Genomic DNA, 6,162 nt, shown 5'->3' on the forward strand with positions numbered 1-6,162 from the left:
GTAAAGTAATGTAACTGAGACACTGGAATTTTGCTGTGGTGAAGACAATGCCACAGAAGAAAGAACCCAGATATGGAACCATGTATCTCTGAACACTTTATATATGACAGATTATAAATCAGTGAAGAAAGAAGTTAACAAGTAATGCTAAAAAACAGTTGTCCATTTAAAAAAGTGAATCTTTGGGGCGCCTGGGTGGCTCAGTCGATTGGGCAGCCAACTTTGGGTCGGGTCAGGATCTTGCAGTTTGTGGGTTTGAGACCCACATCGGGCTCTGTGATGACAGCTCAGAGCCTGAAGCTTGTTTTGGATTCTTTGTCTCCATCTCTCTCTTTCTGTTCCTCCCCCATTTGCCTCCAACTCTTTCAATGTTAAATAAAGATTAAAAATAATAATAATAATGGGGTGCCTGGGTGGCTCAGTCAGTTAAGCCTCCGACTTTGGCTCAGGTCATGATCTTGGGTTTCATGAGTTCAAGCCCCGCATCCTGCTCTGTGCTGACAGCTCAGAACCTGGAGCCTGCTTCTGATTCTGTGTCTCCCCCTCTCTCTGCCCCTCCCCTGCTTGTGCTCTCTCTCTGTCTCTCAAAAAATGAATACATGTTAAATTTTTTTAAAATAATAATAAAAATTAAAAAAAGTGAATCTTTGTTTCACATCATATACAAAATTCCTGAGTATTAAATTATCCTGTGTAAGTAAACAGAAACAATTAGTAGAAAATATGAATATTTTTCATGACTGAAGGGTACAGGTATTTTTTAATATAACTGAAAATGGGGCGCCTGGGTGGCTCAGTCGGTTGGGCGACTGACTTCGGCTCAGGTCATGATCTCGCGGTCCATGAGTTCGAGCCCCTTGTCGGGCTCTGTGCTGACAGCTCAGAGCCTGGAGCCTGTTTCAGATTCTGTGTCTCCGTCTCTTTCTGACCTTCCCCCATTCATGCTCTGTCTCTCTCTGTCTCTAAAATGAATAAACGTTAAAAAAATTTAAAAAAAATATATCTGAAAACAGAAAACATTGAAAAAAGTATGATAATTTGATTATATTAAAATTACTTTTTCTGAAAAAAATAGCTTTAAAAATAGTTAAATTCAAGTTCTAGGCTGGAAGAGTATGTTTGAAATGCATATGACTGAAAGAGAATTAGTGCCTGGACTTCAAAATACCCTCCTACAAATAATTTAAAAAAAGATGGAAATTGATAAATTATAAAAGTGGCAAAATATGTAAACTCATTTTCTTGAGGGGGCTGTAACTTGTAAATATATGAAAAGTATTTCAACTTCATCAGAAGATATGCAAATCTATGCCCCTAAACTAGACAGTAATTTCAACGTTTGCCAATAACAGTGTTGGTAATGCTGTAGAGAAATAGGGCATCCAACATATTGCTGCTGGTGGAAGTGTAAGTTTTTATAGCTATTTTGGGGAGCAATCTGGAAATCCCTATTAAGGTAAATATGTGCATACCCTTATAACCACCATACCCTACGGCTCAAAGTACGAAACATAAACTCTTTCACAAGTGTATAAGAAAAAATATATAGAAATAATATTTGTATCATATTTTTTGCTAGAAGAAAACAACATTAACAATAATAAAATCCCAAAACAAGATAAATAATGAAACCAGTGCATTTGGTATAGTCATCCAGTGGAAAGCCACCTAATAGTGAAAATGGTGAACTTGATTTGCATTTATTAAATTGGGTAAATCTAAAGTATATGAAGTTGAAATAAAGGAAAATTGTGCACAAGATTATTTACAGACAAGAATATAAGTAGCAAATTTGTAACATATATGTGAATAATAAAAATGGAATTAAGGATTATAGTTGGCTCTGGCAGGAGGGGGCAGTAAGAGGCAAAAGTGACCTAAAACTGTGCTTTTAGAGGTTTATTTCTTAGTCTGGGTGGTGGCTGCCCATTGTTTATATTGTTATAAGAGAATATATATCATAATATGTATAACATATATAATATATAATAACACATATCATGTATAACAATATTATTTATAATTCCCTTTTACATGTCTGAAATATTTCAAAATAAATAATATACAACACTTAAAGAAGGTAGGAGGCAATGATGGAGGGTATTGCCAAAGAGTAAACCACAGATTAAGGTAATTTGAAATGATGTAGCTGACAACAAATTTGAAATGCACACTAAGGTGATAACTGGCCAATCCTATAGCACTTAAATGGTGTGTTTGAGCCATAGGTCAAATCATTTTCATTCTGCTTCCTATGCCCTTTTAGTACCTTGCCCATTCCATAGGATGTTTGTTTGTTTGTTTGTTTGTTTGTTTGTTTGTTTGTTTTTAACCAGGCAAAGCCCAAGGAATTTTGAAGATTCCAGAGATAACTGCGTCTGACATTGCTCCCCAAGGGGTCACATAGTAGTTGTAATAAAACTGTTTTGCCTCTCAGATGATCGTTTAGATCTTCTTTAAATGTCCAGCATTTGTGCCCATGAGAAAGCCTACCATGTGCCATGTCACTTTATCTCCAGGTAAATCATTTCAGATTGGAGAAGAGTAGCACTTGGTTTTTCAGCCTTGCACTGCCCCAAGGTTGACTCTGCCAACTTTGCCTTTCTTAACAACGTAAAGGCATCACTTAATGGTGTTGTGATTTCTCTTACCTTAGAGAGTGACTAGCTCTAGTCTGACTTTCTGTTGTATAGGATTTTGCTAAACACAATACAAAACAGCCAATATGCGCCAATATTCTGAATCTTTTCTTAATTCATCTTAGCGCTATAGTCTGATGAGTCTACTATTCAAAAAAAGAAAGGTACCTCCTCCAGAGACCGTGTCCATAGGCATTCCGAGTGGTCCAGTGTTTGACATATCATCGTGGGCTGTCCTACAATACAACCTCTAACAAAACTAGGATGCCCCGAACCCCTGTAATAGAATCGTTTCCTTTATACCAAAAAGGTTAGGAAAGCACCAAAAATCTGCATGTGGCGTGAGCCCAGGCCGACTTTGAGGAGTTTATGCTATGAAACCTACAGTTCTTATGAGATTGTCTAAAACAAACCACACGTCAGCAGGGCCCATAGTTGTTCCGTGTGTGCTAAATGTGTCGGTGACAGGATCAAGCACGCTTTCCTTATCAAGGAACAGTAAATCATAGTGAAAGTGTTGAAGGTAAAAGAACAAAGTCAGAAAGCTAAAAAAAAAAAAAAAGGAACTTTTTCTGAGTAATAAAAAAATCAAAAGGTAAAAATAAAAGGAAGGTGAAAGTTTGACCAAATCATCTACCAATGCATTACAAGGGTCACTAGGTTTCCACGCTGAAATTTCCAATTGATATTTGTTAGTCCTCATTATTTACCTCCCAGACTCTCTGTTCATCAGTTCCACATTTATGCAGCATTATAGCTTTAGGTACCAAATTCTGTATCACTTAGGGAACAGAAAACACAAATATTACCAGTTTAAATTATTTTTCTGTCATATAGCACTATTTGAAAAATTGGCAGTTCAGACCCAGTTCTGGAGAAAGGAGGATCACAGCTGTCCTGACACCCCCATAGTCCTTCGGGGACCAAGGCATCTTCTATCTTTTCCCTCTGCCATGATTAGCATGACGTTCTAATTTCAGAGTCACAAGAAATCATCTATAATTCCGTCTATAATATCCACATTCTAAGTAGAAGAAAGGAGGTCAGTAAACAGGCTGTTTGTCTTCCATTTAAGGAATTTCCAGAAGTCTCAGTACCCTTTATCTACATCTATGTGACTACTTTCAGCTGAAAGGGAAGCAGAGACCTGTAATAATTTAGCTGGGCTGCCTAGAATAAAGTAGAATTTCTGCTCTTCTGATATTTACTAAAGATTTAACTCCTTATCAGGGTTGTTTTTCTGTTATTGATTGACCCTCACAGATGTCTACTGTGTTTGAAGAACAGCTTAAGTGTCATCATAGTGGTTGAAGAGGGACAGTTCATCCTTTTGGTAACCTTGAGTCTTTTACTCACCTCTATCTACATCCCTCATACACCTGGCCAAAGAGCTTCCCATAGATGTTTGCTATAGAAGTGTTCTATGCTCCGGTTGCTGTCAAAGTTCTGGAGTTTGCCTTCAAGTGACTTAGCACCATCTTGGTTCTTTCTGAAGCTTGACTGTCTCTTCATTTAGTTCCTAGTAAATCAGTTCAACCTGCCACCATCTGTAGGAGCACATGGCAGGCGTATGTAGGAATAGGTGTATCCTTTCGAAGTGATGTGAAAGCTGAGAAATAGAAACTCTGGCCTCTTCTTATCTAAAAATGTGTTGCTGTATTTTTTTAAATTTTTTTTAACGTTTATTTTTATTTTTGAGACAGACAGAGCGTGAACAGGGGAGGGGCAGAGAGAGAGGGAGACAGAGAATCCAAAACAGGCTCCAGGCTCTGAGCTGTCAGCACAGAGCCCGACGCGGGGCTCGAACTCACAGACCGCGAGATCATGACCTGAGCCGAAGTCGGACACTTAACCGACTGAGCCACCCAGGCGCCCCTGTTGCTGTATTTTTGAATGTCCTGCAGTTAAACTGCTGTTTTTGACTGAGGAACAATCTCCTGTCAAAGGAGAAAATGCATAGCAGTATACAACATCCATTAGTTCATGAATTCCTTCTTGCATCCTATAGGAGATTTTCTTCACTGAATACTCACCTTCCTTTGTTTCAGCCTCGAGGATAACAGCAAAAGGATTTGTTATACTTTTCTTTTCCTTGTACCCTCTTTCTATCTAACTTCTGGAAATAAAGGTGTTATCTACTTTTCCTTCCTGTTAATTGGGAACTTGTCAACAACGTATTTGAATTATTTTTCACTGTACCTGCAATTGACTTCTCCTATGTAACAAGTCACATAGCTTAAACTTAGTGGAAGAAGGATAGCAAATAGATTTATTTTATGGAGAAAAAAATGCATCTGTTCAACTAATATTTTGTAATATCTCGTATTAGTGACCCTCAGTCTTTGCAAGTTGTCCTGTATACATAGACATTCATTCATCTCCAAAGTCACCATTCTGTCAGATCTAGTAAGAAGAAATGATATAAGTCCAGACTGCTCAGATCCTCATTCAATCTTATAAATTTTGCTGACTCAGGAGTCCACACAATGCCAGTGTATTTTTTCAGCCTGATTTGTTGCCTGCAAAAGGGAAGAGTGAACTTTGTTTTCAATGTCTACTGCTTCTTCAAGGGACAATGAATGAGTGAAATTTTGGACAATGGATGGAAGGAAGCAATAGAAAGGTGATTACTTTCTGAGTGGCAAATGGTTCTTTTATATAACATCTGAAAAGACATATCTTTTGCTATACCAAACAATATGAACCTTTCCGTCTATTTCCTGTCAACTAATGGCAATTTCTTCTTATTCTAAGAGAAAATGTAATCTCCTGGCTTTCAGTTCAGTCATTCCTTATATGGACCAACAGTGAATGACAATTTTTCTAAATTGCTTCTCTAGTGAGTTCTTGTTTTGGTCTCAGTCATCAAAGGAGTATGTCAGGGTGGAAATTGTATTAAACTAATACACATCACTCTTTTATTAGCTTTTCAGCTTAAAATCTTATCCTTACGTAATAGTTAATGCTTAGAAAGCATTTGTAACAAGAAGATACTGTTCTTTTCGCCTTATTTGTATTTATCCCATGTAATACTTACAACAACCCTGGTAATATCCTTATCTTCTAGAGTGTAAGACTGAGAACAGTGAGGTTAAGTAACTTGTTTAAGGCCTCATGGTTAGAAAGTGATAACTAACCATCTAACCAGGATTCAATCTAAGCAGCCTGGCCCAGAATCAGTGCCTTAAACAAAATACTATACTGGCATTCTCAGGTTGATTACTGAATCTGATAAATTATATTGCCTACTCAAATAAAGTTTCTGAATCTGAAAATTGGCATATAAGACCCTAGAAGGATGCATTTGTAAGTAAGTTCTACTCTAGAATGGGAAGAATAACTTTGGGTGGTTTACTTCAAACAACAAACCTCTGTATTTCCATGCACTACTGGATTTTTCTTTAAAAATACAGGGGCGCCTGGGTGGCTCAGTCGGTTAAACGTCCTACTTCAGCTCAGGTCACGATCTCGCGGTCCGTGAGTTCGAGCCCCGCGTGGGGCTCTGGGCTGATGGCTCAGAGCC

The 6,162-nt window shown here is 37.8% G+C and overlaps 1 pseudogene; it reads left to right on the forward strand.

Annotated features, from left to right (window-relative positions):
• The first annotated feature begins 2,501 nt into the window (after positions 1-2,501).
• On the forward strand, positions 2,502-3,950 carry LOC109246743 (60S ribosomal protein L34-like; annotated as a pseudogene).
• The last annotated feature ends 2,212 nt before the right edge of the window (positions 3,951-6,162 follow it).

Source organism: Panthera pardus, unplaced genomic scaffold (genome assembly GCF_024362965.1).
Source record: "Panthera pardus isolate Hobbes unplaced genomic scaffold, ASM2436296v1 HiC_scaffold_13, whole genome shotgun sequence".
NCBI lineage: Eukaryota > Metazoa > Chordata > Mammalia > Carnivora > Felidae > Panthera > Panthera pardus.